Raw genomic sequence first — 22,404 nt, 5'->3', positions numbered from 1 at the left:
CAATCATGCTTCTGATGGTCACAAGCTGTGTGATCTTAAGCAAGTCAGTTAACCTCTCTGGGCCTCGGTTGTTTATTGTGAAAACGGAAATGATACCAACCTCAGGAGGTGATCAGCGAGGTTATAGGAAACTCATCCAATGAATCCCAGCCTTTGTTACCCACCTGATTGTCACGGTGGGCACTTTCTTCAAAAAGCAGGGTAACAACTTGCCATCTAAGCCGCTGGTCCGAGGTTGCTGTTCATTCTGGATACGGTACATCATTACTGTTCACGCGAGGCTTGTCTTAAGATGGTTGCAAATTTTAAATTTGCGGATTGGCCCCTATGTCATTTAATAGAATATAACTGAGGGGGAAATCAAGTGAGCTCTTGACCCTAGTGAAAGTTTGGTCATTACTCATAGTTACCATTCACTAGGCATTTACTATGTATAAGGCACTGCTGGACATTTTTCATACATTATCACACTTGACCATCACAACAACAGATGAGAAAAACCAAGGTCCAAGGCCACGTGGCCAGGAAGTATTGGACCCACTGCTTATGCAGTTCCAGCAGGGTGAAGGGTTAGAGTCACTCTCTAGATAAGGACGCAACTGTATCATGTCATGTGATTAGAATTCATCCCTCAGCAAAATTACATACTGCCTACACAAGTCCCTTGTAAATTTTAAAACCATGTCAAGGGGTTCCTATATGTGGGAATCAGTCGTATGTGAGTGCCTGTTCCACTCTCAGCTAGTTTCAAATGAATAATGAACACGGCTGGTGATGCTTACCAGCTTCACAGCTCCCTGCCTCCCCCTCACCACCAGGCAGAGCACCCCTGCATGTTCCCATCTAAAATCTTGGGGCGCCTGGGTGGCTCAGTCGGTTGGGCGTCCGACTTCGGCTCAGGTCACGATCTCGCAGTCTGTGAGTTCGAGCCCCTCATCGGGCTCTGTGCTGACCGCTCAGAGCCTGGAGCCTGTTTCAGATTCTGTGTCTCCCTCTCTCTCTGCCCCTCCCCCGTTCATGCTCTGTCTCTCTCTGTCTCAAAAATAAATAAATGTTAAAAAAAAAATTTTTTTTTAAATAAAATAAAATCTAGCCCCCCACCAGCCAGTTAACCCGTTCACTCAGACTCCCTCCACCACTTGGCTTCCCCAGTCACCCTGGGAAAAGTGCAGAAAGGTCAGATTGTTTTCAGCTTGCTTGGCTGTTTTTAGTGAGGTGTTTTATGTGAGGTGCTAAGAATACAAAGGTAAAAACAAGATGTGGTCTATGAGTGTGAGCACCTTGGGCCATGATAAAGAATATGCCTGGTACCAAGGAGAACATGCCAGCTCTCCATCCCACATGTCTGGTAAGGACCAGAGTATAATACAGCTTGTCCACCGTGTGAAGGAACCTGAACTTTATCCTTTTACCCTCACCGGTGTTTCTTAAACTTTCCACTGAAGTCCCCTCAAAGGCAGTGGGTGGTACAGGCATGGAGGTGTCTTGAGTTCAAACTCTCTTGAAAAGTTTTGCCTTTAAAATCTTGTGATTCTTGTATTCTACGTCATCACACGCCAGTTTGTCTTACTAGTTTTAATGATTTACTGACTCGCCAAATAAAAATGAAACTTGAGGGAGATGTCACTATTCCATAGCTGCTCCCTCTCTGTCTCCTTACATGAATCCCCCGTGGCCAGTGGTTGCTTCAGCTGGTTTGAAAAGGACAACCATAGGGATTTGAGCTGAGACGTTGCGTGATAAGATTTACCTTCTGGAAAGAGCTTTCTAGGAGTGGCGTTGAGGATGGGTCGGAGGTGGGAGAGGTTGGAGGCGGAGAGACCAGGTGGGAAGCTCTGCAATAACTCAGGTAAGAGAGGGTAGAGGTGATGGGGATAAAGAAGGGTCATATCTGAAAGACATTTAGAAGTGTGATTGATAATATTGGAAAAACGTTCTGGTATAGGGAGCTGGGAGAAGATGTGGGATAGGATCATTCTCACGTTTTTCCTAGTGATGCCATTAACAATAATAGGGAATATAGCAAGGGGGGGTTTGGTGGGGGGAAGGGTAAATAAGTTTAACTGAAACTCACTGAGCTTGAGGTGCTTATGGAACACAGGGTTGGAGGAAATCTAGAAGACAATTACATGAACAGGTCTGATAGCTAGGAGAGCTTATTGGGCTGGAGACCCAGATGCAGAAGTCACAGGAACAGATTAAGGCACTCAGGGAGTAGGTACAGAGGAAGGAGAGAGAAAAATGAGATGGGAACTCAGGGAAACATCGAAGTCTAAGGGCAGATTTAGGGAGCAAGAGGGAATGGAAAAAGGAACATCAAAAAGTCAGGAGGACCCATGGTTCCCTGGTGAATGGCCAATTCTGGGGCGGGGCAGGAAAGGCACAAGATGAGCCCGGAACATCTTGTGTCAGAAAGCAAGGAAATGTTCAAAGAATGATGAAAACAACTCCAAAGGGCACAAGAGCCAACTTGGAATTTCTTTCCCTGGCCAAATCGATGACAAATTGCATATCAAAACAAATAATCATAGGCAAGGATTATAACCCACTGGGGGGAAAAATCCATGCGAAGGCTAATATAAGTAAATGGTAGTGGGTCCGAGCACTACATTAGGAATTGGCAACATGTGCCCGGCTAGATTTCAGAATCGCTGTGAACTAGTAACTGCTGTGTGTGCCTTCAGTTTTTCTCCTGTTTGAAATGATAATATCCATAGAAATTACCCCATGCTTGTGCCACTAGTGTTTCCTGGGCATATACGAGGCACGCGATGTGTTTCTTTACTTCGCAGGGTCTTCAGGTCAGGAGGATTGATCCTCAAGGAGCCATGCCCAAGGAACTGGATGTGAGGAGCTATAGCCACACGGGCACCCGATTTAGAAGAGGGGATCCTGGACTTCAGGCTGGTGCTGTCATGGAATGAGACTTGGGGGTTCTTGGGGGAGGGGATGAATGTATTTTGCATTGAGTGGGATATGAACGGTTGTCATCAGAGAATAGGAAAACACAGATGATGTTTTCCAAAGATGATTTCGACAATCTCTCCCATCCACATTCCCTTATTATATGACTTGGATATTCTCCCATTAAGAGGTGGGGTCTGGGTTCCCTCCCCTTGCTCTTAGGTAGATTTTTGTGATTTTTTTTTCCAACCAAAGGATATGCCAGAAGTGATATCTGAAGCTGGGTTATAAAAGGGGGTGCAGAGTTACTCTACATATGAGTAGGTCCAACAGCCCTGAAGACACCATGTGGTTATCAAGCTTGCTCTAAGACAACTGGAAGAGAGAGCGTTGTCTAGCTGGCCCCCTACCATTTAAGCTCCTGCCACCATGTGACTGCTGCACTTGTGGGAGAAACCCGGAGCCAGAAAACCACCCCGCTGAGCTCTTTTTGAATTCCCATCCCACAGAAACGGAAATAATGAAACAGTTATTATCTTAAACACTGGGAGTGATTTATTTTGTAGCAACAGATAACCCGCACATGGTAAAATGTTAAGGTGGAGAATCTGGGTGAAAGGTATGCAGGAACTCTTTGTATAGTGGTCCTCTATCCCCTGCAAAGATGTGGGGCTACAAGGACATAGTCTCTTCTCACGATTACTTGGGGCAGTCTACACCACCCAAGTCTACACTTACAACCATGGAGCTGAGCTGGAACTTCAGAATGGAGACACAAAATACACTGAATCTGAAAATTTCCCCTTGTCTTTATAGCATCCAGACACCCTACAGATACAGTTAGGAACAATCCCATTCTCCAATTCTGTTGCTAGGAAAAAGTATGGCCTGGGTTTTCACTCTCCTAACTCCTTGATTTGTCCTGGGGATTTTTTTTAATGTTTACTTATTTTCAAGAGGGAGACTGTGAGCTGGGGAGGGGCAGAGAGAGAGGGAGACACAGAATCTGAAGCAGGCTCCAGGCTTCAAGCTGTCAGCACGGAGCCCGACACGGGGCTCAAACCCACAGACCGTGAGATCATGACCTGAGCCAAAGTCAGGTGCTTAGCCGACTGAGCCACCCAGGCGCCTCTGTCCTGAGGATTAACCTCTACAAGGAACCCTCTCCATTCTGAGAGTTGCCTTGGATAGGAGGAGACGGTCTTGACTCAACACTTGTTGTGTGCCTCTCTTTTCATACTCTACTTATGATGGGCTGCCTTCTCCTTCTCCCCTGAGAAAATGGGCCCAGAATCCTTTGGCACCAATAGTCCTGGGATGGAATCTCTGAGAGCTAAGCAGGGACACTGGGAAAAGAATGAATTCTTACTTCTGAGTCATTTGAAGAGAATGCAGTGTCTCCAGTATGCCAACGAGCCCAGCAGCATCCAGTGATCCGCACCTAGAGGGCTTGATCCAAGCTGGGTCAGCAGATGATAGAATGGTAAGATGTGAAGGGCTTACACTGATTATAGAGGCTGACAGGAGTCATGGAGGAGATCAGTACCCAGTGAGGAAATTTTCTTTAGTGGATACATTTGGGATAGTGTAGAAGGGACACTAGCTAGAGGCGAGGATTCAGGAAATACAGAATGCTAGAGTCTCAGTTAACAGATGACTAGAATTTTAGCATTAAGATGGAGAGCTAAGGGAGTGAGGGAGTTCTAACAGGAGTATTAAAGATTAAATATGCATTAAGATCATAAGGAAAACACTGATGGAGACTCTGAGGCAGTTTGGTCAGAGAAAGTGAGAAAGAATGAAAACCTTTTTTTTTTTTTAACCTTTTGACTCCCTCCACCCATTTCTTTGGGGGTCAAAGAAAATCTTGAAGAATTTTCAAGGAAATCTTTGTCTTCATTCGATTCAGTTACATCAACACTATGTATTTATGTGGAAATCTACTACGTGTCACATTCTGTGCTAGATGCTGAAGGAATTCCTGCCCACAAGGGGCACGTAGTCTGATTGGGGAGACAGAATGTAAACCAAAGACAACACTGTCTTTGGATGTGTGTAATAAAAGAGCTATGTTCATGGTGGGTACAGAGGTGACCTCAGACATCTGTGGGAGTCAGGGCTGAGGGAGACAGAGCCAGAAATCATCTGCAAGAAGAGAACCAAGCTGATGAAATCACAAAGCGGGTGAGCATAGTGGAGCCCTGGACAGAGCACTGAAGAACAAGGACAGCAGGCGTGGAGAGGAAGAAGAGGGCTCTAGAAAATATGGGGAGATCCATAAAAGCAGACTTAGCATAGGGAATTTGGAGACACCAGTGAACATATCAGGGAGGGAACTAGTTATGAGGAGATAGAATCTCAACCAGCTAATGGACAAGATGAAGACACAAGAAATGCTCACAAATGCATTGGGAGAGACAATGAGGTTGATAAAAACTCAAGAGATATGTGTATAGGCGATTCTGTTAGCTCGATTTAGGGGTAAAGGTATAGACTTTCTGGCAGAAGACGAAAAGGTATGTTTAACACGGGGAGGGGAAAATTGAACTCGGAGATTAGAGTAACGGGCTGTGATGAAAAACCATAAACCGCGAGGAGCTTAGCCTTAGAGCTCTCATGCGTTGCTGAAAGAGAAGAAATAATGCGCGAATTTTTTCCTTTGCAGTAGCCGTGAGGCAGATAAGAATCCGTCATCTGGCTACTACGGAATCAGGTGTAAATGGTTGTTCCTTCTGCGCTTAGTTAGACAGAGCGGAGGAATTGTTACCCTGTTGCTAAGGAAAAAGGAAGGGGCTGTTCCCAGTTGCCATGGTGACAAGGTAAGAGCTCTCCCTCGGTACCACCATAAATTTATGAGGTGGTTTCTTCTCCTTGTTGCTATGACAATGTAGAGAGACTGTTCTCGTTGTCCCCCACCAAACCCCCCCCCCCCCACCGCCGCCGTCGCTAAGAGGTGGAGGTTGGGGCTGTCCTTTCCTCGCCGCCCAGTTGCCTTGGAGACGGCGGGTGCCCTGGCCCCGCCCCTCTCGGACTGACAGCGGTGGCCGCATCGCGCCTGCGCAGTGCTCTCTTCCCCCGCAGTCCCTGTGCGTTGAAGCCGGAGACCGCGGCGGCCTCTGCTAGGACCCCTCGCCCCGGAGCCTCCGGCCGGAGCCGCAGCCTCAGCCGCAGCGCCCCCGCCGCCTGTTCCCCGCCCCGCCGCCTCCGCCGGAGCCGCCTCGCGCACTGTGAGTCCCGGCCGAGGCGACCGACGCCGTGGGGCTGAGTCAGCGAGAGGCCCGGGCCCGGGCTGGGGGAGGGGAACCGGGCTGCCCCCCTCGCCTCCCCACCCGCGCCCCCGCCCCCCCCCCCCGCCGCGACTCACCCCCGCCGCCTCTGTCCCTCCATCCCTCTCTCCTGGGTTCCCGGCGGCGGCCGTCAGGCCTCCGAGCCACTCCCCCTCCCTGCCGTCCCTCCGGACCCACCCCAGGGTTGGGGAGTCGGGGCGGGGGGGTCCTTCCCCACTAGATGCGGCGCCACCGCACCTCCACGCGGGACTGATTCTCTCCTCACAGCCCCAAACTGCCTCCAGTCCGCCCTTGTCCCTTCTCCTTACTCCTCTTGGGCCTGACACCTCCGGCCTCTCTGGTTTTCCCCAGTGATATGCCAGAAAAAGAGTGACAAGGGAGAAGGCGAGGGGAGACTGGGGGAGGGGGGACATTCTGCCTGCCCAAACCTTGGGGCCTCAGGTTTCTTACCCCACAAGCTCGTGCCCTGGCTGGTGTGGGGAAGCAGGTTTGGACAGTTCTGACTGACTGCTAAGAGCTCGTGGGGCTTTCAGAATAGATTTTGCTGAGGACTCAGCCCCATGGCGATCAGCTAGTGTTTAGTGAACACCCGCTAGTGCATGGTGGCCTTCTAGTGGGCTGGGCTATGGCCTTGGCTGGTGCTACCGAGAGGGACTAGAGGTAGTGGGGGGCGGGGGGAAGGTTGCATTGGGGAGCTGAAGTTACTGCGCTTCCGGTGTGGTGTTGTGAATAAGCATCTTTCGGTACTATTTAGTATGCTTTTCTCTCTCTCTCTCTTTTTTTTTTCTTTTCGTTTCTACTTTTTTTTTTTTTTAATACAGTACAACCCTGGTGTAATGTGAGGTTTAGAAATAGGCCTGATATCATCCATAGCAGGTGCTTACTGTTTGTGTGTTGAGGGCTTGTGGCAGGACAATCTCTGATACCTGTAAATTCCATGTAGTAACCAACTGAGCGATAGTGAGTTTGAACATAACATGTGCAGAGTGGAGAGGAAGAACTGAGGTTGCTCCATGGTGTAGGTCTGAGGCCTGTACCCCCTGCCTCCTGCAGCTGTGAATCTTTGTGGGGGCTGTCACCTGATAGGGGTTCTAGCATATTTGGACAATTCCCTGCGTTATGTTTGTTACCAATCCACCTGCCCACCCTGCATTTCCTGATCTTGGAGGATCCAAACTGTTTTCTTCTTCCAGCAGAAATTGAGCTGAAGTCATAGTTGGTGTCCATAGCCAGAAGCTGTCTGTTAATAAACGTGTCTCAACTTGAGGGCTCTTAACTACCAAGCATGTACCTCATTCCTCATTGCCAGCTTCCTTTGATTCTTTTTTTTTTTTTTTTTGGCTTCCAGATTTCAGTGTGCTGTTAGCAAATATGTGTAACTATCAGCCAGTTAAACCCTAAAAGAAGCTTTGTGGTTTTTTCACTCCAAACTACAAAAGGAGTAGATAGTTTACTTCTAAAAATCATAGTGAAGGACTCACCAATTTGGAGTTTGGGGGATTGCAAACAGTGAGAAATAAAGGTTGTGCTCCTTGACTTTGCTCAATCATGGCCTATTGGCAGCCTCCTCAGAACCACTCCCCACCCCCATGCCCATCAGATTAGTTTACAGTAGCAAAGACGGCTGTCGCCCTAGTTTTAAACATAGAGATGAAGTTCAGGAAAACTACAGCCCCCATGCAGCAATGCAGTTTCTTCTGTTTCGAATGCCAGTCTGGGGTTTGGCGGGATGCACCTGCCTGTGGGGCGATGGGAGCTGTGGGGCCTGAGAGTTGCATTCCTTCTGTGTGGTCCTCTGTGTTGCATAGCTCACCGAAATACCCGGGCAGGGCAGGAGCAGACAGCTGTGCTGGAGAGCTGCTCCTCCTGGGTTGAGTGTATTTTGGGAATCGGCGATATTACTGGGGTGGAGGGTTGTGAATTAAGAAGCAAGAAAATGTGTCACGGCTAGATAGATGAGGAGGGTGTGAGTAAAATGTTCCCTTTCCAGTTTGCTGTGGGACGGTACATTTTCAGAGCATCACAGTGATTTTTATATGGGTTAATTTGCCTTTGAAATCCATACCAATGTTTTATGGGATAATGATGGAATGCCTTTTAAATGGCTACTGTTGGGAAACAGGACTGCTACCTGTGCCTTATACATTGCCTATCCAGTTGTTACTGAATGTAATTGTTAGGATCAGGGAGAGGGGCATGATTTGAATCGAGTTAGACCTAAGTCTATGTAATCCAGGTGGTGGTTTCATAGCATTATATTTCCCTGATTCTAAGACACACCAGCAATTTACCGACAGCTCTTAGTAAAAGCGTTTAACACAACCAGATCAAAATATGTATGTTGATTCTAAGGCATATCCTAATTTCAGGACCATTAAAATAGCCAGGAAGTGGCAAGACTTGAAGGGGGCTTTACGTGTCTTAGAACTGAGAAGGGATGATATTTGTAATATTTCTGGGTATGTGATGATGCCATTACTGCCCTACCATCCTGAGGGTGCCTGCACTGTGAGGACGGATTTCGTCAAATCCTTCCCCCAAGCCAACCTACTTTATGGGTTTATGTGTGTACGATGATTGACTGCCAGTGGGCATAGTAGTTGACTATTGAACAGAGGAAAGCTCCTATGTAGGCATCCAACCCAAGACCTTAATATGGTACCTTCCAGAAGCTGAGCCAACTAGCTGGCAGCAAAAGTCTTATGAGCTATATGTGAACTTAGCTGGGTAACATCTTTCAGAATCTGAACAGAAAATAGTATTTTTCTAAAGTAGTATGCATCTGCCCTTGTTTACAGACACGTTCAGAAAGATCCTAAAGCACATGCCCAACCCCTGTGTGTTGTTAGAAGTAGAGGGGACTTCAGTTGATGTAGTTCAATGTTCTCTTTTCCAGATTTTAGCGTGAGACATTAAAAGTTAAGTGATTTGCCTGAGGACATCCAACTAATGTAGAAAGTATGTAAAAACACTTTGTAAACTGTATATACCATACAAGTGAATGTTGGTGGTTATTAGTGGCTGAGTCAGGATTAGAACCCAGATTTCTAGACTAGAGCTAGTCTACACTACTACCCTGCCCCACCCCTCATGTTTAATATTCCAGAGGCTTTTAATAAAAATAATTTACTAGCCTGTAATTAGTCCCAGAGACAAAGACTTGTTTTATGGTCTGAGATGTTGCAAAGCTAGGTAAAATCTAGTGTCCTGCTGTCTAATTAAATATTTATTCTTGCTGCCTTAAAAATAATAATTTTGTCTCACACACTCTGACCTGAGGAAGGTTTTGCTTTCAAAAATTTGCATCATCTAATATAAAGCAAATGTGAAGGTGGGTATTTGAAGCCCTCTCAACTCCTCATCTGTGAGGCTGCTGCATCCCAGGAAGCCGGATGCAGAGAGCTGAAAGGGGCCAAGAGGAGGAGAAAACTGGGTTATCTTCCAGCTCCCAGACTGGAACCTTCTGTAGTTCCTGGAAGCCCCGGTGAGATCTCTGACCCCTCTCCTTGAGAAAGTGAGGCGGTCTGGCCTCTGGAAGCAGACAGACCTGAGTTCAAATGCTAGTCCTGCCACTTCCTGGCCTTGGGGGGCTGTGGAACGATCGAGTGCCAGTTCCTCACCTGCAAGCCTGGGGTGATAACCTACCTGTCTTTCAGGGTTGTTTTGGGGATTAAACGAAAGAAAGTATGTAAAGTACCTGCTGAACAAGAGATAGCAACCACTGTTTTGTATTGCTAGTGCATAAAATAAAAAACACTACTTTCAAAATTGTATCATGACTTAAATGCATCTTGGACCCTCATTTCAGCAGCCCCCATCTCCCAGCAGCTCTCTCGTCATGTTTGACATGCACAGAGAGAAGACGTGTCCTGTGAAACCTGGCACTTGCAGTGTTATTCCAACTGCCAAAACCGGAGTATATGAAATGCCCCTTTGTGTCCATGGATTCAGCTGACCTGGTTGTCTGAAGGCCTGGCAGGGCAGGAGCGCTTGACTAGGAGAGTGCCGACTTGGTGTGTTTGTGTGTGTCTTGGGGGCAGTGGGTCCTCCAGTTGGGGAGGCCAGTCTGGGGAGTGAGCTTAATTTGAAATGAAAAAGCCGCTGAGCTCTCCCTTGTGACTAGAGTTCCCGTGGCTTTCATGCACTTTCTCGACTGTTAGAGATGGAGCCCGCATGGGCGACTTTGCTCAGGCCAGCTTCTGCGCCTGCCCGGGAGAGCTGGAGGGCCAGGGAAGGGAGCTGTCCATCTTAGGAGGGAAGCCTTCTTTCTAGTGAGGAGAGGTAGAGGGAGGTCATCTTGGAAGGCAACATCTCCAGATGGGAAGATGGGATCAAGGCAGAGACTACCGAGTAATTAAGGAGCCAGGGCAAGTCAGTCAGGCCCAGAACACAAGTGAACTTGAAGTCCTACAAGTGTCACTTGGGAGGAAAATGCCCAGGTATAGGCATCTAAAGACTGAAAAGATAAACACAGTAGGTTTTACCTCTTGGAAGCAGAACTTGGGTGTGGAGGAGGGAAAGGGAGACTCAAAGGGGAAATTTTACTTTATGTGCTTCTATATGTGAATTGTTTTGAGAGACATGTATGCTTTTGTAGTTTAATGCAGACCAATAGAGTTAGCAGTGGTTGTTTTTTTTTTAAGTTTATTTATTTATTTTGACAGAGAGGGGGAGGGGGAGGGACAGAGAGAGAACCCCAAACAGGCTCTGCGCTAGAGGCCCCCGTGGGGCTCAATCTCACAAACCGTGAGATCATGACTTGAGCCGAAACCAAGAGTCATATGTTTAACCGACTGAGCCACCCAGGTGCCCCATCAGTGGTTGTTTTTCACTGAGCACATTTTGGTACCAAAGAAGCCGTTGCCTTTACTCGGAGCCTTCAGTGCATGGGACAGACAGGGTTAGCCTGCTTCCCTCCGGTCGGCCGAGCCAGTTTACACCAAGCCAGCCTCTTACGTAAGGGCAGGAAACTCCAAAGTGGCTGCTTCCCTGGCAGCCCAGCATGCTTCATTGACCCGCTGCCTCCCCACCTCTTCCTCGTCTTTTCCTTCCCTTCTTAAGAACAGTCCCTTCCTCTTGCCCAGTTGAATTCATCATCAGTATTCCAATATTCAATTGTGTTTCCTAGCCAAATGTCCTATCTAGTATAGAAAGAGGGCACACCTACCATTCAGGCGCATGCTTTGACTTGCTCAACCAGGAGTTAGGATGGGTTATGCTGAGTAATCCACATTCCATCACCTAATCTTCCCCTTTGGCCAAAAGTACAAATTTGCGACAGTTGGCTAAGGTTGGAGAGGCATCCTGTGGCCAAGGATGGTTTTTCCTCTGTGTGGAGTTGACCAGCCAATACCAGCCTAAGCCCTGTGTCTTTTTCTCACTAGCGTCACGTCCTATCAGCTTTGCTAAACAGGCGTAATGTAACATCAGCATTTTGAGCTCTGGATGCCTCATTTGCCCGAAGTAAATAGGACTCGACCTATCTAAAATGTTTCAACTCCAAGTAAAATTACTTTTTTTACTGAAACTCTTTCGTGTGTATGGGAGATACACGCCACTGTGTGGTATGTTTAAAATAACTGAGCAAGAAACATTGCTTCAGTAATGTTGACAATGGATGTCAAAAGCCTTAAAAGGACATATATCCTTTGATGAAAAATTACCATTCTAAGAATGTTTAGAAAATCAAGGGTGTATATAAAAATACTTATACAAGGAGTTTTATTAATGTAACATTATAAATAATATCAAACAGTTAAAATAGCCAAAGGATCAACAATTAGGGATTGGTCAGGCTTACCCAGATAAAATATTGTGCGTGCGCGCGCACACACACACACACACACACACACCGCACGTACATTAAAAATCTTGTAAAAGAATTTTTTTTAAGTTTATTTATTTATTTTTGAGAGGGGGGAGGGGCAAAGAGAGAGGGAGAGAGAGAAGATCCCAAGCAGGCTCCGCACTGTCAGTGCAAGGAGACAGACGTGGGACTCGAACTCACAAACTGTGAGATCATGACCTGAGTTGAAATCAAGTGTTGGATGCTTAACCAACTGAGCCACCCAGGCACCCCAGAATATTTATTGATACCGGAAACTTTAGATATAATAAGTGAAAAAAACGGATGCAAAATAGTATGTCAAGAATGATACCATTTTATAAAGAAAAATCTGAAAAGAGGTTAGAAGGGCATATGCCAAACCATAGGTGATAATCTTAAGTGATATCACTTAAGCATGGGATTATAAATAGATGCAGTTTTTTCATAGTGCTTCTCACTGTTTCCTAAAATTGTTCTGTTAAGCAGTTATAACTTTTATTATAAAACTTTTAAACTAGTGCTTTATATAAAGGAGCTCCTGGGTGGCTCAGTTGGCTGAGTGTCCGACTTCGGCTCAGGTCGTGAGCTCATGGTTCATGGGTTCAAGCCCCACGTCAGGCTCGGTGCTGACAGCTCAGAGCCTGGAGCCTGCTTTGGATTCTGTGTCTCCCTCTCTCTCTGCCCCTCCCTTCCCCTGCTCATGCTCTGTCTCTGTCTCTCTCTCTCTCTCTCTCTCAAAAGTAAATAAACATTAAAACAGTGCTTTATAGATTCCATTAGTAGACAGTCTCAAAGAAAATCACGAGATATTTAATTTATTTATCATTATTTGGTTTCACTATTATCAAAAACACTTTTTGAATGTGTTTCTTTAGATACCACTTTATTTCTTCTTTGAGAGAGAACATGCCTGGAATATCGTGTAGGTGTGTGACTCAAAAACATGGCCTAGATGCCCAAGTCCATCATCCAGAGAAGTACTCTCGCTTGACTCAAATGAGACATAAAAAAATATATATATGAAAAGAAAGTATCTTAAGATAGTCTTCCTTGCCTCTTACCTTTTGCTGTTTAAATTTATCAGAAGGTTTCAGTAAAACCTGTATAACAGAGCTCTGTTTTGGGTGGGCTTTCTTCCCCCAGTGTCCTGGAGGCCTTATCTGAGGCTCGCTGTCATGTTTTGGTGGTTGTGTACCTATCTGAACTCTTTTTGAAAGACTGTGCTCAAGCCTGCGCAAACTCCTTTCTCCCTTTGCCTTTGGCATGTTCCGTTCAGCCATCAGCTCAGAGGTCCTTTTTCTTCCAAGGATAGAGAAAGTTGGGTGCCCACCAGTAGCCACCTGATGGGCAGAAGCCCCCTGCAGGGACAGACTGGGCAGCTCCCCTCTTTGCCACACCAGGTCCATGGAGCTCCTGGCTGTGAAGGGAGGGGTGGCCCAGTAGCTGTCCTCTCACCTCGTCTTTCTTGTGCACACACATCGTGTGTTGCCTCCACGGCCCAGCCCAGAGGACTGATACCTGCCCTCCACCAGTGGTGGTGTCTACTTACCTCTGAGCACTGGGGATTCAGGTCTTAGAGTTGAGGGACATACGGCCTGTCACACAACTTGGCATATGCTGCCATAAATGTTTGCTGAACAGAATCTGCCTCGTCAGGATGGTTCTGAGTACCCAAACCCTTGTCCCAGATGGGGTGGAGGCCTTCCTAGCCACCTGGGATTATTAGTGAACAAATCTTTGGGCATGGCTAGCTGGAGATGCTCCATCACCTGAGAGAGTAATTATCAGAGAGGCATTCATCTTGTCTTGAGGGTGTGATTGTCCTGGTCACCTTGTCATTTAAGTGGGGTTTCCTGATTGGTAAGAACGAAACCTTAGCTGCTCTGAGTCAGCAAGACCATAGTTGGACTAACATGCATTGTGCCATGTGAAAGGGGCAGGCCTTGGACCGCTGGATGGAATTAAATATCTGTTCCCATGTGAGGAGTGTCTCACTGAAGGCTTATCTCCAGTGGTGTAATATGCACTGTGTAGCTAGACTTTTCTGCAGCACCAGTCTCTTGGCAGACAGCTGCTAGCCCCAACCCCTTTCCTGTGGATTATTGCCACTTATCAGGGACTCTGATTTAGTCTCTGATTTGTTCTGATTTTAGATGGGTAGGGTTCACGGCTGAGAGCTCCCAGTTTGGGCATCCTATTAACACCTTTAAGTGACAGGACCACTGCTAAGTACAGAGATGTGTTATGCTGGCCCCAAAATAGCAAGGTGCAGTGTTTTGAGACTTGATAAGACTTGTATTCCCCAGAAAGTACAGTTTCCAGGTTTATAGGTTATTCATACAAATTTACATATTGTCTTCTCAAGGCTTTATTCTAAGTATATCTCAACAAGTACTCCCCAAGTCCTTTCTGTTTTGTATTCTAAGTCATATGCAATTTAAAAGAAGTGAGATTTAAAAAACGAAAAAGAAAAAGAAATAAGCTTCAAACCCTGTCTCCATAAGGAGATCATAGTCTGGTTTGGAAGATAAGACACATGTGTGAAATGACTAGTGTATATGACAACATCGAATGTCAGCAACATATTTGTCGTGCTTTGTTGTATAAGATGTGGTCTTTGTCCTTAAGGAACTTGTCTAACATTCTGCAGAGAGTCAAACAAAAGTGGTACAAGTCACTACAACACAAGGGGGTGGGAACCCCAGCAGCAATAGGAAGAGGTGCTTTGGTAAGCACTTCCAGAATGCACTATTAACACACTTGCAGAGTGACCCTGAGCTTGTGGGAACAGGGAGGGCTTCAGAGAGGGAGACATACTGGGGCTGGGTGAGCAGGATGATGCCGGGTCCTGTCCACCAGAGGACAGATGAGTAAGAGAGTTCAGGTAAAAGAAATGAAAAGAACAGTACGTTGCGTGTACTAGAGAGTCCAAATTCAACAAGGATTGTGAGAGGGAAATAATCATTGTGAACTGGAGTGATTGGAAAAGACTTCACAAAGGAAGCAGAGCCTGAACTTGCCCTGAAGGCAGCAAGCAGGCTTTCAGGAGACAGGAGCCCAGAGAGGGCTTTCTAACAGCCAAAGAATGACTGGGAGCGAGTGTGATGGGGACTGTAAGCAGGTCACCCTTACCAAATTGAGGGTGTGACAGTTTGGGACAGTATTGGTGACATTAGCCAGAAGTCAGGAAGTCGAAGAGACAGTTTGGAGAGAAGTTGCACTTCAGACAGAGAGAACTAGAGGTGACGGTTGGAGACCTCTAAGTGGAGTGATCCCATAGACCCAGAAGCTGAGGGTGAGGCCGGGAATGGAGCTACAGAGGTGAGAGTCAGCAACACAGGAGGAGGGATGGCTTCCCTGAAAGGGGCTCTCTCCAGAGGTCTTGGGTATAGAGCACGAAGGTGAGTGCTCCGAGTAACAGGCCTCGAGAATTGTCCGTAATTAGGGAAAGAGCAAAGAGAGGTGGGGAAGTTAGGATGATTCAGTAGCAAGGGAAGAGAGAAGAGATGTCAAGAAGAGAGCTTTGGTGCTGCTGGCTTGACTAGACTCAAGGATCTATCCAGAAGTAGATCATGATGATTGCTGCAAATGTCAGTCCAGTAAAACCCTGGAGATGGAAGCCAAGTTGGGTAGTGTTAAGTGGGGAATCGGGTAGAGAGAAGATAGAGGCAATGGATGGTCACCAGAGAACGGCAACAGGAAAAGAGAGAAAAGTAGTAACAGAAGAAGCAGCACGATCACATTTCTAATTGTTATAATTCTATTCCTTATCAGCAAATGTACATAAAAATTTAATAAGCAGGTATTTTTGTTTATATGATTTTATGTATTAAAATGACCTCATCTGCACATTTCTCTGTGTCAGCATAATTCATGTATTTGTCACTTCAAATATCCCATTGCAGTACACTTATCTTGATGAGCACTGAGTAATTATGTAGAAATGTTAAGTCACTATATTATACACCTGAAGCTAATACAACACTGTAGGTTAACTACAGTGGAATTAAAATTAAATAAATAAACTAAAACAAAATAAACAAATATCCCATGCCTTCTGTGGTATTCCATTATATCGGTACCAAAATATGCTTAACTCTCAATCTATTATTGGGCAATTGGGGTATTTCCAACATTTTGCAAGTTGCAAATATAAATATCTCTGCTCTGAACATCACTGCACAAGCTACTATTTTTCTTTTGTGGGTTTTTTCTTCAGGGTGTATCCCATAAAGCGGAATTACAGAGGCAAAGGGTACAAACAATGTTGGGCTTTGTTTTATTTTGTTTTTGATTTTCCCATTTGGCCCCTCCCCCCCACCCCTCTCCCTCTGGCAACCACCAGTTTGTTCTCTGTATTTGTGGGTCTTTTCCTGCAGCATTTTAAAAAAATGTTATTGAGAGAGAGAAAGAGCGTATGCGCGAGTGGGGGAGGGGCAGAGAGAGGTGGAGACAGAGGATCTGAAGCAGGTTCTGTGCTGACAGCAGAGAGCCCGATGGGGGGCTCCAACTCATGAACAATGAGATCATAACCTGAGCCAAAGTTGGACTCTTCACCAACTGAGCCACTCAGGTGTCCCATTTCTGTGGCATTTTTTTAATTGAGATATAATTGACTCATAACATGATAGTGGTTTCGGCTGTACAACATAGCGATTCTGTATTTGTAGAATATATGTCTAGTTAACATCTATCACCACACGCATAGTTGCAAATTATTTTTTTGTTGTGATGAGAACTTTTAAGATTTGCTGTCTTAGCAACTTTCAAATATACAGTACAATAAATAACTACAGTCACCATGCTGTACATATCCCCAGGACTTACGGTTTTTATGACAGGAAGCTTGTACCTTTTGACCTTCACTCATTTCCCCCACCCCTCATTCCCCATCTCTGGCACCCATCAGTCTCTTTTCTGTATCTATGAGTTTGGTGTTTTTAGATTCCACGTGTAGGTTTTTGCCTTTCTCTGTCTGATTTATGTCACTTGGCACTATGCCCTCAGGATCCATCCGTGTTGTTGCAAATGGCAGGAATTCCTTCTTTTTTGTGGATAAGTGATACTCCATCCTGTATATCACCACATTTTCTTGATCCATTCTTCTATCCATGGATATTTAGGTTGCTTGCATGTTGTTGTTGTTGTTGTTGTTGTTGTTGTTGTTGTTGTTGTTTTTATACATTGTTCTCCATGGTGATCCAACCAACTTACAATCAGAGTAAGAGTTGGGTATTGACTTAGAATGATTTCTGATAATAAGGAGGTCTGAATATGTGGAATGGCAGAAGGGAGACGGAGTTATTGGAGGAAAATAATTGGGGTACAAGAGAGAAGGAGAGCAAAATAGGAAAGATCTTAGGGACACCAGGGAAGGGGTAGCTTTGCAGAGGAGGGAAAGGTTCCCTTCTACTGAGACTGGTAGGAGGAGAGGGTATGGCTCTTCCTACCCATGACTTACAGGGTGAAGCCCAGGGGAGTGACTGGAGTTCCTGCTAAGAAGAGACCTTTTCCTCAGTGAAATGGAGCCAGGGCCCCTTGCTGAGGTAGAGAGTGAATGAAGTCTTGAAGGTCTGAATTCACTGCTGTGAGAAATGAGCCTGGGCGTACGAGAGATGAATGAAAGTCTTGTTCAGGGCGGAGGGCTGACTTGGACCCGGGGATTCATAACGGGCTAAGTCTCTGAAGTCCTTTGGCCTAGGGAAGCAGCAGCAAGCCGCGAGCAGCGGGGGTGCGGGGCATGGGCATGTTCGAGGCAGGGTGTCTGAGGAGGCAGAATTTAAGGTGGCATTGACACCGCGGGCCCTAAGGTCAGAGGTGGAGGGAAGCGCTACAAATCTGAGGCGTGCTGGTTGTCAGCAGGAGGAGGGGGCAGAGTGATTACAGGCTCGAGTGAGAACAGAGAGCAGGTTTGGACTATGAGGGATGAGGAGTAAAGAGGTTATTGATGGAAGATTTTAATTTAAAAATTTTGAAGAGACTTTTTAATTATTTACCACTGTGTAAGATTTGGGTGTTTTTACATGGGCATGTATTACCAGTAACATTTAAAAAAATTTAATATTTATTTATTTTGAGACAGAGAGAGCACATGCATATGAGCTGGGGAGGGGCAGAGAGAGGGAGAGAGAGAATCCCAAGTAGGTCCTATGCCGTCAGTGTGGAGCCCCACAGGGGGCTCGATCCCATGAACCATGAGATCATGACCTGAGCCAAAATCAAGAGCTCAACCAACTGAGCCACCCAGGTGTCCCAACATTTTTTTAAACTGATAATTAAAATCTCAGGAGTAGGGGCACCCAGGTGGCTCAGTTGGTTAAGTGTCCAACTCTTGATTTCGGTTTAGGTCACGACCTCATGGTCTCGAGATCGAGCCCTGTGTCAGGCTCCTCTTTGGGCGTGGAGTCTGCTTGGGACTCTCTCTCTGTCTGTCTGTCTGTCTCTCTCTCTCTCTGTTCCTCGGTCCCTCTCCCTCACCTTTTTCTCTCCCTCTGCCCCCCACCCTCTCTCTCAAGTTAGAAAATAAAATCAAATGGTTAATTTAAAAAAAATCTCGGGAGTAGAGCTGTGCCTTCAGGGGCGGCTGGCTCTCTGAGATTGATGAAGGAGAGATGAGGATTGCAGAGCATCCCAGAGTCTGGCCTGTTAAGTGTTAAAACTGTGAGGTGTCTCTGCTTGACAACCAATAGCTCCTGTGGTCACAGCTTGTCACTAGAGAGCAGCACCCAGCCACCGGCCCTTCCCCACCCACAGACCAACACTGTTTCAAACCTGAGGACACCCGCCTTCCCTAGGCCCGGCAGCATTTTCGATGTGAGGTGGTGTGGTTCTGGCTGTTTCCAACCCCCTGACCAGGCGCCCTACAGAGCCATTCCTCTCTGGCCTCTGTCAGCGAAGGTTCTTCCTTCAGGCAGATACAGCCTCTCGCCAGGAACACGGTTTTGTGAGTGGAATATGGATTCCGTTTCAGCCTCACGCATCCCCTCCCTGAGTGCTTCGTGCAGTGTACGAATGGGTACATCTGTATATTCAGCCCTGTTTCTCTTCTTGCCTGCTTTGAAAGAGGCCCTTCCCTCCTGGTCCCTGTTTTTCTCATGTCCTCCTGGATCATCCGCTTTGACACTGACCCAGACTGACACCCATGGTCGTGGCCTGCATTTCACTTACCGGATTCACATTACCTTCAGGCTGCACCACCGAGCTATCTACACGGCTAACCAGACACAGCAGTCGCAGGGGCTGATAGCAGGGAACTGAGCAAGGTGGAAATGCGTGGAAAGTCAGGTGCCAGCGTCAACATGGGGAGATGGAAAAGCGGGGGCACTCTGCATTCTTTCCCGGGCTTTCCACTGGGTCTAAACCTCGCCTGGCCATTTTGTAAATGCTGTTTCATTAAAGCCAGGACTGAGCAGGAGTATGGCTCCCTGCCAGTCCCTACCGGGAAGGAACAAACAGCTTGCAGTGCAGGCCTCGAGCCAGGTGGGGTAGGAGCTAACGTGCACTGTTTCGCATGTAGAATTTAATGGGCTCTTTGTAAACACAGCCTCCTGCCGTTGTTCCTTTCTCTTTTCTCCTAGGCAGCCTAGGTGAGAATAATTAGTGCTTGGCCCATAATTACTAAATGAAGAGGAAGACTACACCTGGTAGGCTGCAGTGCACGAAAGAACCTTGAACCTAGAGTTGGAAGACCTGGGCTCAGAGTTATGTGACCTTGAACAAATCACATCTCCTCTTTGATTCGTTTCCTTTTCTGTAAAATGAGAGGTCTTTGTATATGCTGTTCCCTCCCCGACACCCCCACCCCCCACTCCAGAACATTCTTTCCTGGCCTTTTTGGGCTAACCCTCCTTAATCTCACCTGCCTGGGCCTAAGTATCATTCCCTCAGGAAAGTGTCTCATGACCTCCACCCCAGCTCCATTACAGGTTGGGGCCTCCAAGACAGGACTTTTCAAATTGTGGATCACAGACTTTAATTGGTTGTGAGATCAATTCACTGAGTTATAACCAGCACTTTGTAATGAATAGACCAGAAAATGTCAGAGTGCATAGTTCATAGTAAGAATAAGAATTGTTTGAGGCACCTGGGTAGCTCAGTTGGTTCATAAGCGTCCGACTTGGGCTCAGGCCATGATCTCACAGTTCATGAGTCTAAGCCCCGCATGGGGCTCACTGCTGTCAGCACAGAGCCTGCTTCGGATCCTCTGTCCCCTCTCTGCCCCTTCCTTCTGGTTCTCTCTGTCTCAAAATAAATAAACTTTAAAAAAAAGAATAAGAATTGTTTAATTAATGAAGCTTTTGTTTTATTATACATGTCTGTATGTGTATATATGTATTTTGGATTATAATGTAGGATGTATTGGGGCGCCTGGCTGGCTCAGTCGGTTGAGCTTCCGACTTCGGCTCAGGTCACGATCTCGTGGTCCGTGAGTTCGACCCCCGCGTCGGGCTGTGTGCTGACAGCTCGAAGCCTGGAACCTGCTTCGGATTCTGTGTCTCCCTGTCTCTCTGCCCCTCCCCTGCTCACACTCTGTCTGTCTCTCAATAATACATAAATGTAAAAAAAAACAAAAACAAAAAAAACCCCTGCTTTAATGTAAGATGTATTTTTTACTAAAAGGCTGAAAGCCATTGCTTTCAAAACACTCTAGTCATGTATTTTTCCTCTATAGCACTTAATGTGATTACATAGTTATTTCTGTGATTATTAGATTACTGTTTGTCCACTTCACTAGACAACATGCTCCATGAGTAAAGGACCAAGACTGACTTACTCATCAGTATCAGACCTAGAAATAGTTGAGGCTCAACAAATAATTGCTGAACGAGTGGCTTTCTGAGGTGTGTTTTGTTGCCATCAGTCCTTAGTTCTGTAGAGTCATTCCTAGGAGTGAGTAAGTAGTGACTGTAACGATAAACTAAAAAGCCCGCACATGCATCCCTAATGGACAAGAGAACTGGGAAGAGCAGACCTCTGACGTTCATCTCCAGATTGGTAGTGGCACTAGAGACCAAGAGGTCTCAACCCAGCTCCTCTCAGAGGGAACTAGGAAGCAGATACCACTATCGCCACTCTATTTAACAGGGTCTCACTTGAGCAGTGTCAACTTTCCAGTAAGATGGAGACAGAGACATTCAGAGAGCAAGACCCACCACATAATTTTGTACTTACATAAAAAGAAAATTGACTGGTCTAGGGTGGTCTCCCCCAGGGGTGCATTTCTGGCTCTCCCGGGTGTGGGTTACCAGACCCTGACCTAGGAGCCCACCAGGTTCCAAGGGTAAATTCAGAACTCCTTTTCTCCCTGCAGCACCTCCACCCTGCCCACCAACTGATCTACTTCCCAGGGCATCTTTCCAAACCTAGCCAGGCTGACAGCAAATAGACTACACCTTCCACAACGTAACAAGCCTCTGATTGTAGCCCGGAGAACCTCCTATGGCCGGGAAGGCTCCATCAGCAAGACCCAGCCAGGCACTGCTCTGCCCAGAGCTGTTCTGGGATGTGCTGAAGGTTGTAACTCAAGAAGACTTGTGACTCTTGAGGACATTGGGAACCCACTGATAACACAGGCCCTGTGAGGAGTATTTATCTTTATCTTTAAAGCTTATCATTAGAACTCAGATGGCCTTGCCAGCATCTAGCTGTTTTGTGGAAATTATGTTGCTTGCTGCCTGGAGCAGATGACCTCTTTGGGGGGTGGGAGGGGACAAGGAAATAGCTAGTTGTTTTAGAGCTCCCAGAACTGTGAAGCATCTTAATTTATACATTGCTTTCAGCTCGGTTTTCTGGAATTGGCAGCCCTTTCTAACTGTCTCTCCAAAGAGGCTGCCTGTCAGCTTCTCTCAGAAGCTTTCCCAGGTATCTGAGCCACAGTTGGGTTGTTGTAGGCATGAAGTGAGCTGAGAGAAACAACTGGGAAGCCTCGATGACAGCTTGTCCCTGGGCGGCCGTTGCCTCTCCCCTCCGGTCCCTTCCCAATGGCGGGGACTGGGGGTTTGGAAAGGCATTCCTCCAAGACTGCTGGGTCTCCAGCTGTTTCTCTGAAGGACACTTTTAGGAATTTGGGATCGCTTGTCCCACTCTCACCCCTGATTTGTGTCCATGCATTAGCTTTCCCATGAATTAAAAAAATTCTCAGAAATCACTGTTAACTTGCCCATATTTTCAGAGAAGCTTCTAAGAATAATGTGTGTTTAACTAAAAACTTTAGTGTATAGCAATCCTCAAATCTCCTTTTTTGGATAGCAAATGTAAGTCAAAATTGCCTTTAAAAATATTTTAAAATTAAAACACTACAGAAACACTTTAAGCAGAAATATATATATATGTATATATATATATATATATACATATATACATATATATATATATTTATATAATGGA

General features: G+C 46.3%; 1 protein-coding gene across 3 annotated transcripts in view; it reads left to right on the top strand.

Annotated features, from left to right (window-relative positions):
* Positions 1–5,950: 5,950 nt before the first annotated feature.
* The window catches only part of MAPRE3 (microtubule associated protein RP/EB family member 3), a 53,893-nt gene continuing 37,439 nt past the window's right edge, over positions 5,951–22,404 (top strand). The window contains exon 1 of one of the 3 annotated variants that reach the window (XM_019449709.2): positions 5,951–6,131. The gene's annotated coding sequence lies outside the window, so the exon portion shown is untranslated. The remainder of the gene's footprint in view (positions 6,132–22,404) is intronic. The other 2 variants (XM_053891056.1, XM_019449719.2) reach the window with 2 other exon arrangements.

Source organism: Panthera pardus, unplaced genomic scaffold (genome assembly GCF_024362965.1).
Source record: "Panthera pardus isolate Hobbes unplaced genomic scaffold, ASM2436296v1 HiC_scaffold_26, whole genome shotgun sequence".
NCBI lineage: Eukaryota > Metazoa > Chordata > Mammalia > Carnivora > Felidae > Panthera > Panthera pardus.
The sequence above is the reverse complement of the archived record's forward strand: the minus strand, read 5'-3'. Positions and strand labels throughout refer to the sequence as shown.